The following is a 10,988-nucleotide window of genomic DNA, read 5'->3' on the forward strand; positions in this document are numbered from 1 at the left end:
GGAACTCTTCCCAAATCAAACGCATGACACATTTGTGCTTTTGAGTCATAAAGAGATGGACCTTCAGGAAAGATGGCCTACAGATTCAAAAGTTAGGTATATATATTTAAATGCCTGGCCTAAAAAATCTAAACAAACCAAATAAAGCAACACACTTATTCTTTTGTTGTTAAAAATGACCGGACTATAAAGGTTTCAGTAGATGGGGCCACACAGTATGTAACTGGGACTGAAGAAAAAACTGAAAATGTATAGTTTCTAAAAAGAGAACTAGAATATATAAGGTTGGTGTTATTGTTGGAGAAATACTGAATAGATTTAAGTGAATATAAGAAAGGAATGAGAGGTTTAAGAACCATTTGCCCCACACAGAATCTTTAAAATAGACAACTATTTAAAACTTATCTATTCTTACGACATTTAAAGAAGTTAACACAAAGTGGAAAATGTAGTGTTAGTTATCTTCTTCCTCATCTTCTTTAACTACTGGGGTACCATCTAGCTTTTTCAGTTTGGGCATTCTCTGGGTTGCCTCTTCAATCCAGTTGCCCTCAGCAGAATGTTTCTCTTCCAAGAGATTGCCTACAAACACCAGGTCTTCTAGGCATGGCAGTTCTGCCAGCTTCACAAATTCAGCCCAGTCTTTCACCAGGTTATTAGACATGTAAAGAATCTTCAGTTCCTTCATTACATGGGTCCCTTTCAACTTCTCAATAAAATTGTAGGGGATCCACAGTTCTTCTAATGTGTCCCCTACTACTTCCAGTTCATTTAAGTTGTTTGTGTTGTTTCTTCCTAAAGACAATATTCTTAAGTTTTTTAAGTCATTAGGTTTGCAGTTTTTTCAACGCAGTTTGTAGTCAGTGAAAGCGTCTCACAGTTAGAATGTGTGGACAATGATACGTCCATCTTCTCTACAGGGGGAATCTGGGCACACAGCTTTATCTCTCTGGCTTCAGATGGCTTCTGGCTGGTTTTCTCTTCCCCTCTGGCTAGTGCTTCTTTGACTGTTGTTGCTTTTGCCATTCTGGCAGTTGCTACTGTCACTCCTGTTTGTGTTTTGTTCTGTTTGTTCATTTGTTTCATTTTTTAGATTCCACATATAAGTGAAATCTTATATTATCTGCCTTTCTCTGACTTATTTGCCTTAACATAATATCCTCTAGGTCTATCCATGCTATTGCAGATGACAAGATTTCTTTTTTTTTTTTAAGACTGAGTAATTTTCCACTGTTGGAAGAGGGTGTTTGCTGTGACCGACAAAACTCTGTTAGCTTTTGTCCTGCTTCATTTTGTACTCCGAGACCAAATTTGCCTGTTACTCCGGGAATCTCTTGACTTCCTACTTTTGCATTCCAGTTCCCTATGATGAAAAGGACATCTTTTTTTTGGTGTTAGTTCTAGAAAATCTTGTAGGTCTTCACAGAACCATTCAGCTCCAGCTTCTTTGGTATCAGTGGTTGGGGTGTAGACTTGGATTACTGTGATATTGAATGGTTTGCCTTGGGAACAAACCAAGATCATTCTGTTGTTTTTAAGATTGCACCCAAGAATTACATTTTAGACTCTTTTGTGTGAGGGCTACTCCATTTCTTCTAAGGGATTCTTGCCTGCAGTAGTAGATATAATGGTCATCTGAATTAAATTCACCCATTCCTGTCCATTTTAGTTCAATGATTCCTAAAATGTCAATATTCACTCTTGCTATCTCCTGTCTGACCACTTCCAATTTACCTAGATTCATGGACCAAACATTCGGGCTCCTATGCAATATTGTTCTTTACAGCATCAAACTTTACTTTTACCAACAGATACATTTAATCAACCCTGAATATTCATTGGAAGGACTGATGCTTAAGCTGAAGCTCTAATACTTTGGCCACCTGGGAAAAGCTGACTTATTGGAAAAGACACTGATGCTGAGAAAGAGGAGAAGGGGAGGAGAAGGGGATGGAGGAGGAGAAGGGGATGACAGAGGATGAGATGGTTGGATGGCATCACCAACTCACTGGACATGAGTTTGAGCAAACTCCAGGAGATGGTGAAGGACAGGGAAGCCTGCCGTGCTGCAGTCCATGGAGTCACAAAGAGTTGGATATGACTGAGAGACTGAACAACAAAAAATTTTCTGCTGTATCTTTATCCATTCTTCTACTGATGGGCACTTGTGTTTGCTTCCATATCTTGGATATTATAAATAATGCTACAATGAACATAGAGGAGCATATATCTTTTCAAATTAGTGTTTTCATTGTCTTCAGATATATACCCAAAAGTAGAATTGCTGGATTATATGGTAGTAGTAGTAGCGTTAGTTGTTCAGGCGTGTCCAACTATGTGACCCCTTGGACTGTGGCCTGCCAGGCTTCTCTGTCCATGGGATTCTACAGGCAAGAATACTGAAGTGGATTGCATTGCCTTCTCCAACTGCCATTCCCTTCTCCATATATGGTACTTCTATTTCTAGTTTTTTGAGAAACCTCTATATTGTTTTCCAGAGTGGCTGCACCAATTTACATTCCCAACAGTGCACAAGAATTCCCTTTTCTCCACATTCTCACCAACACTTGTTATTTGTTGTTTTTTTGATAATAGATGTTGACATTCTGAGAGGTGTGAGGGGATATTTCACTGTGATTTTGATTTGCATTTCCCTGATGATTTGTGATGCTTTTATGTGCCTGTTGGCAATCCTTCTGTCTCCTTTGGAAAAAATGCCTATAGAGGCTCTCTGTCCATTTTTAATCAGGTTATTTTTTTGATGTTGAGTTGTATGAATTCTTTGCATATTTTAAACATTAACCCCTTATCAGTAAATCATTTGCAAATATCTCCTCTCATTCAGTAAGCTGTTGTTTTGTTTTGTTTATAGTTTCCTTTGTTGTGCAAAATGTTTGTGGCTTGGTGTCATCACACTTGTTTAGTTTTTGTTTCTCTTGCCTGAGGAGACATATCCAAAGTGATATTACTAAGACTGGTGTTACAAAGTGTAGTTCCTATGTTTTCTTCCATAAGTTTTATGGTTTCTGGCCTTACATTTATGTCCTTAATCCATTTTAATTATTTTTGTGTGTGGAGTGAGAAAGTAGAGACTGCACCAAATTAAAAAATTTCTTTATGGTAAAGGGAATTATTACAAGAGTGAAAAGGCAATCCATGGAATGTGAGAAGATATTTTCAAGCCATTTATCTGGTAAGAGGTTAACATCCCAAATGCACAAGAAACTCCTACAACTTGGTAGCAGAAAAATAACCCAAATGAAAAATAGGAAAGAATTTAACAATATATTTCCCCAAAGAAGACATGTATATGGTCACAAGGTATATGAAAAGGTGATAAACATCACTAACCATCAGGGAAAGCAAATCAAAACCACAGTGAGGGACTTCCCTGGTGGTACAGTGGATAAAAACCCACCTGCCAGTGTAGGGGACACCGGTTCCACCCCTTGTCTGGGAGGATTCCACAGGCCACAGAGCCTGCGTGCCGCGTCTGCTGGAGCCAGTGCCCTCGAGGGCCCTCGAACCACAACTACTGAGCCTGTGCACTGCAACCACTGAAGCCCGTGCACCTAGGGCCTGTGCTCCACAGTGGAAGAAGCCACCAAAACGAGAAGCCTGCACGCCGCAGTGAAGAGTAGCTCCCACTGACCACAACTAGAGAGAGCCAGCGAAACCAAAACCAAACAAAAAACCCACAATGTGATATCACCTCACACTTGTCAAGGTGGCTGCTGAAAGACAAACACAACCACTCAAAAGATTAGTGTTTGTGAGGATTTGGAGAAACTGGAACCCTTATACACTCTTGCTGGGAATTTAAATGACCCAGCTATTACACTATGGGAAATAGTTTAGAGATTCTTCAAAAAATTAAATATAAAACTACCATTGGTGTGTGCATGCTCAGTCATGTCCAATGCTGCGATCCCATGGCCTGTAACCCGATGGCCTGTAACCCACTAGGCTCCTCTCTCCATGGGATTCTCCAGGCAAGAATACTTCAGTGGGTTGCCATTTCTTTCTCCAGGGGATCTTCCTGGGATTGAACCCATGTCTCCTGCATTGGCAGGCGGATTCTTTACCACTGAGCCACATGGAAAGCAAGCCCCTAAAACTATCATATTATTTAGTAATTCCTTTTCTGAGTGTATATCCAGAAGAATTAAAATCAAGATCTCAAGGAGATATTTGCACTCTCATACCTGTTGCAGCACTATTTCCAGTAGCCAAAATATGAAAACAAATGTCCACCAGCAGATGAATATACAAAGAAAATGTAGTATATACATAGAATGGGATATTATTCAATCTTTAAAGAAAGAAGGAAGGCCTACCATTTGCAACAACATGGATGAACCTGGAGGATATTATTCTAAGTGAAATATGCCAGTATTATAAGGACAAATACTGTATTATTGTCATTCAGTTGCCCAGTCATGTCTGACTCTTCATGACCCCATGGACTGCAGCACACCAGGTCTCCCTGTCCCTCACAATCTCCCAGAATTTGCCAAAGTTCATGTCCATCGCATTGGTGATGCCATCTAGCCATCTCATCCGCTGATGCCATCTCCTTCTGCCTCAATCTTTCCCAGCATAAGGGACCTTTCCAACGAGTTGGCTATTTGCATCAGGGTGGCCAAAATACTGGAGCTTCAGCTTCAGCATCAGTCATTTAGATGAGTATTTGGGGCTGATTTCCTTTAAGATTGACTGGTTTGATCTGCTTGCAGTCCAAGGGACTCTCAGGAGTCTTCTGTAACACCACAGTTTGAAGACATCAGTTGGCGCTCTGCCTTCTTTACAATACAGCTCTCACAACCATACGTGATCACTGGGAAGACCAGAGCCTTGACTATATGGATGTTTATAGGCAGAGTGATGTCTCTGCTTTCAACACCCCTTATGTGAAGAATCTAAAATAGTCAAACTTGTAGAATCTGAGACTAGAATAGGTTGCCAAGGGCTGGGAGAAGGGGAAAATAGGGAGTTATTCAATGAGTAAGTTTCAATTATGCTAGGGGGATAAATTCTAGAGACCTATTGTACAACATAGTACCTGTAGTTGACAGCATAGTATTGTGCCTTTAAATATATTAGGAGGATAGACCTCATGTTAAATATTCTTACCACACACAAAAAATAATGGGTCACAGGGAAACTTTTTAAAGGTGATGGACATGCCTGTTACCTTTATCTTAGTGGCAATATCATTTGTTGTTGTTCAGATGCTAAGCTGTGTCTGACTCTCTGCAGCACCGTGGACTATAGCCCACCAGGCTTCTCTGCCCATGGAATTTTCCAGGCAAGAATACTGGAGTGGGTGGCCATTTCCTGCTCCAGGAGATCTCCCTGACTCAAGAATCAAACCTGTATTTCCTGTGTCTCCTAGCATTGGCAGGCAGATTCTTTACCACTAGTGTCACCTGTGAAGCCATTTTAAAGAATAATTAATTTGGAGAACTTACACAACTACATATCAAGACTTACTGTGTTGTTGTGGTGGTTTAGTCACTCAGTTGTGTCCAACTCTTTTGCAGTCCCAAGGACTGTACCCCGCCAGGCTTCTCTGTCCATGGGATTTCCCAGGCAAGAATACTGGAGTGGGTTGCCATTTCCTCCTCCAGGGATCTTACTTCCCAGGCAAAAATACTGAAGTGGGTTGCCATTGCCTCCTCCAGGGGGTCTTCCCGACCAGATATTAACCCACATCTCTAGGTCTCTTGCATTGGCAGGCAGATTCTTAACTGCTGAGCCACAGGGGAAGCCTCAGTAATATCATGGGTGTATGCATGTGTGCGTGCGTGCCTTCAGTTGTGTCCAATTCTTTGTGACCCCATGGACTATAGCCTGCCTGGCCTCTCTGTCCATGGGATTCTCCAGGCAAGAATAGTGGAGTGGGCTGCTTTACCATCCTCCAGGGAATCTTTCTGATCCAGGGATTGAACCAATGTCTCTTATGCAGGAGGGTTCTTTACCACTAGCACCACGTAGGAAGCCCCCATGGGTGTATGCATATGTCCAAACTAATCAAATTTAATACATTAAATGTGTATTTTTAAAATGTAATTAATTTATTTGGCTGCACTAGATCTTAGTGGAGAAGGCAATGGCACCCCACTCCAGCACTCTTGCCTGGAAAATCTCATGGACAGAGGAGCCTGGTAGGCTGCCGTCCACGGGGTCGCTAAGAGTTGGGCACGACTGAGCGACTTCACTTTCACTTTTCACTTTCACGCATTGGAGAAGGAAATGGCAACCCACTCCAGTGTTCTTGCCTGGAGAATCCCAGGGACGGGGGAGCCTAGTAGGCTGCCGCCTGTGGGGTCGCACAGAGTCGGACACGACTGAAGCGACTCAGCAGCAGCAGCAGCAGGTCTTAGCTGTGGCATGCAGTATCTTTGATCTTTGTTGCAGCATGTGAATTCTTACCTGCAGCATATGGGATCTAGTTCTCTGACCAGAGATTGAACCATCCAGTCCCCCTGCATTGTGAGCTCAGAGTCTTAGCCACTGAACCACCAGGGAAGTCCCTGAATATATTAAATATGTAGTTCAATAATGTTGTTTTTTAAAAAGTCTACTGTCTGGAGTCCCAGCACCAGAAGTTCAGATTTAGCTGGTCTGGGGTACAGTATGGTCATTAGAATTTTTAAAAGCACTCTAGATGATACTGATACTTAGCCAGGGATAGAAATGACTGACACCTCACTTTACATATGGGAAAGAAAGACTCAGAGAAAGTGAGTGACTTGTCTTAGAAATGAGATCAAGAACTGACACTGAGGTTCAGTTGACTTCTAGTTTTAGGTTCTGTCTAGCACATAACATGCCTCAGGCTCACTTCTTATGCTTCCACACAATCACTCTGTCCCAGTCAAATTGTCTAACATTATATTCCCAGGACACTCCAGGTCCACCCTTGTGTCAAATCCACAGCAATACAAGCTGCCACTGGAGTGCTTATTATGTGCCCAAACTAAGCAAGTAAAATTACATGTGGTATCTCTAATCTATACAACAAGCTTTCAGGGAAAGCATGAGTATCCCCTCTGTTAGAGGAATATGATGCCAGAGATTCTAAGAGACTAGCTGCAGTCATGTCTAGTGAGGAGAAGCCAGACTCTGACATGAGTCCGCTGGACTCTGAAGTCCAGGCTCTTGAGCACACTCACTGCCATCCATTCCAACCCTGCCTTGCTCTCCTGCATTATTTCTCCATTAAGAACCAGTTCTCATGTCAGTCCCTCCCTGAAAGCCCTCCCACCCATGTTTTCATTCATTCATCTATCTTTGGGTACACTGTGTTTTCATGCTATGCATGGGCTTTCTTTAGTTGCCGTGTATGGAATACTCACTATGGTGGCTTCTCTTCTTGCAGAGCACTGGCTCCAAGGCAGGTGGGCTCAGTTGTTGCAGCTCTTGATCTCTAAAGCACAGGCTCAGTAGTTGTGGCACTTGGGCTTAGTTGCCCCGCAGCTTGTGAAATCGTCTCAGACCAGAGATTGAACCCGTGTACCCTGTATTGACAGGCAGATTTCTTAACCACTAGACCACTAGGGAAGTCCACACCTCATACTTTTATTTATTCAATCTTCATGATCATCCACATTAGCTATTTTGTGGGTCCACCTCACACGGTAACTTGTTTGGTCACATGTGTGACCTGTTTCCTTCTTGAGGATGGAAGGAGAAAGAGCTTCCTGTAACTATGTTTCTGCCTTGGTCCTGTAGCTGTGTCAAGATATGGTGCTGTTGCATGATCATAATATTTAGTTTTCTGAGACTCCTCCCCTGGGACTATCTGGAGACAGGGAGCACCTGTAGGCCCAAGTAGAGTTGAAAATTTGAACTGAGAAGTAAGAGAGCTTTCCGTGGGCTCAGATTTGTAGTAATATTTACAAATAAGCCTCTAGGTGTCAGTAGAGTCTCAAATGAAATAAAAACCTCAAGCTAAAAAGAGTTTTTCTCATCTTAATCACCAACCTAAAGCTAGAATTCCCTCTCCAACCTAATAGCAACCGTGGCAACATCCGTCCCAGCCCAGAGAATGGTAATGAGGAACCTATTGTTTCTAAGGCAGCCTCTTCAGTGTTTGGGCTTCCCAGGTAGCTCTGTGGTTAAAAAAAAAAAAAAAAATCCGCTTGCCAATGCAAAAAAGGCAATAGATTCAGGTTCAATCCCTGGGTCAGGAAGATCTGCTGGAGGAGGAAATGGCAACCCCATCCAGTGTTTTTGCCTGGGAAATCCCATGGACAGAAGAGTCTGGTGGGCTACAGTCAACGATGGGATTGCAGAGTCTGACAAGACTTGGTGACTTAGCACACACTTCAGTGTTTGGACAGCTTTATTAAAATACTCTTCTTGATTTTTGTGAAACTGACTCTAGCTTTGACTGCAAAGTCCAAAGTCCAAAGGAGAGTATGTGTCTTGCTCAGAGAAGCCTCCTTTGTACTTCTGTTCTTCCCAAGGCCTCCTCTCCAATAGCCAGATCCTTGCTTAGCCAAACCTATTTTTTCTGCTAAAAAAAAAAGAAAAAAGAGAAAAGAAAGATTATCACTGTGCTTTCTGGTCCCAATTGTATTCTTTAGAAATATACAGAGCAAACTCAATGTATTTTCTGTTAGGAATCTGAAGACAGAAATGAAACTATCCATCCCTCTATCCATTAAACATCTCTTTACTGGGAACCCACCATGTGCCAGGGCCTGAATCTCCAAGTAGGCAGATAATAAGTGGGAAATGGTATTATTAATGACCTGATAATTAACTAGTCACAGGTAGGTTGAGTTTTTTATGATGGATTTATGAGCAGGGGATGGAGAGGCAAGGGAACTAGGACTTACTAGTCATGGACTGCCTACCAGACAAGGTGTTAGGAACTTCCATATACTATTTAAGTCTTGTGTGCATGTGTGCTCAGCCACTCATTCGTGTCTGACTCTTTGCAACCCCTTGGACTGTAGTCTGCCAGGCTCCTTCCACAGGATTTTCCAGGCAAGAATACTAGCATGGGTTGCCATTTCCTACTCAAGGAGATCGTCCCAACCCAGGGATTGAAACTGTGTCTCCTGTACCTCTTGCATCAGCAGGTGGATTTTTTACCACCTGTTAACCTATTCAAATCTTACCACTGTCTTATGAAGTAAGCATCTTCCTTCTTATCAAGTGGGTTATATATATCTCCACTTTTCAAAGGAAGATGCGAAGGCTTGGGGAGCCTAAATAACTTGACCGAGGACACAAGGCTTCCCAGGTAGCACAGTGGTAAGGAATCTGCTTGCCAGTGCAGGAGACACAAGAGACATGGGTTCCATCCCTGGGTTGGGAAGATCTCCCAGAGTAGGAAACAGCAACCCGCTCCAGTATACTTGCCTGGAAAATTCCATGGGCAGAGTAGCCTGGCAGGCTACAGTCCATGGGGTCTCAGAGAGTCGGACGTGACTGAGTGACTGAGCATACACACAAGCACACAGCTAGAAAGTGGTGGAGCTGTACTCTAGATACGGAGCTCCCCACCACACTGTGGGCATCATGTGGAAATCCCTCAGATAGCTGAAGGGACATCAGAGACCCTTCATGTCATGTGTTAGAAATGAGTACTGCTTTAAATTAAGTTTTCAAGCTTTTGAACACGAATCCCTCATTTTGTCTGATTAAAAAATTTTTTTTAAGTTTGCAGAGTGATTTCTTTGCTGTTATTTTCTATAGAAGTCAAATTTCCTGTCACTGCTTTCCCATCATAAATTTGGACACATGACAAAGCATAAAAGAAAAAAGATCAATTGTATGGAATACAATTCAACCGTAAAAATGAATGAAATAATGCCATTTTCATCATGGCAAATGGATCTAGAGATTATCATACTAAGTTAAGTCAGGCAGAGAAAGACAAATACTATATGATATGACATTGACTATATGATATGTGAATGATACAAATGGACTATTTACAAAACAGAAACAGACTCACAGACGCAAAAAATAAACATATAGTTACCAAAAAGGAAATGGGGGAGGGATAAATCAGGAGTTTGGGATTAGCAAATACAAAGTACTATACATAGAATAGATAAAAAAGGTCCTACTGTATAGCACAGGGAACTATATTCAATATCCTGTAATAAGCCATAGTGGAAAAGAATATGACAAAGAATATGTATGTGCATTACTGAATCACTTTGCTCTAGCAAAGAATCTAGCACAACACTGTAAATCAACTATACGTCAGTTTTTTTAAAAAAGAGAGAATGGGTAACTCAAAAAAGAAAGGCAGACAGAAATCAGCAGTAATTTGGGTGTTCATCACTTCATTTTTCCTTTAGAATTAGTTCTTTGATTGTATTTATTTTAATTGATAAATTGCTATAATAATCAGTTCATTTCAGTCGCTCAGTCGTGTCCGACTCTTTGCGACCCCATGAACCGCAGCACGCCAGGCCTCCCCATCCATCACCAACTCCCAGAGTCCACCCAAACCCATGTCCATTGAGTCGGTGATACCATCCAACCATCTCATCCTCTGTAGTCCCCTTCTCCACCTGCCTTCAATCTTTCCCAGCAGCAGGGTCTTTTCAAATGAGTCAGCTCTTCACATCAGGTGGCCAAAGTACTGGAGTTTCAGCTTCAACATCAGTCCTTCCAATGAACACCCAGGACTGATCTTTAGGATGGACTGGTTGGACCTCCTTGCAGTCCAAGGGACTCTCAAGAGTCTTCTCCAACACCACAGTTCAAAAGCATCAATTCTTCAGTGCTCATCTTTCTTCACAGTCCAACTCTCACATCCAAACATGACCACTGGAAAAACCATAGCCTTGACTAGACGGACCTTTGTTGGCAAAGTAACGTCTCTGCTTTTTAATATGCTGTCTAGGTTGGTCATAACTTTTTATGCCATAGATAATACCTATATATTATCTACATAGGTAATATATAATATAGAAAATGCTATTTGTTATAATAATACCAAAGAAAATTTTCAA

At 41.8% G+C, this 10,988-nt stretch overlaps 1 pseudogene; it reads right to left on the reverse strand.

Annotated features, from left to right (window-relative positions):
• Nucleotides 1-429: 429 nt before the first annotated feature.
• Nucleotides 430-1,026, reverse strand: LOC120874284 (annotated as a pseudogene).
• Nucleotides 1,027-10,988: the final 9,962 nt, after the last annotated feature.

The sequence above is a fragment of the Oryx dammah genome, unplaced genomic scaffold (assembly GCF_014754425.2).
Source record: "Oryx dammah isolate SB20612 unplaced genomic scaffold, SCBI_Odam_1.1 HiC_scaffold_15, whole genome shotgun sequence".
Taxonomy (NCBI): Eukaryota; Metazoa; Chordata; class Mammalia; order Artiodactyla; family Bovidae; genus Oryx; species Oryx dammah.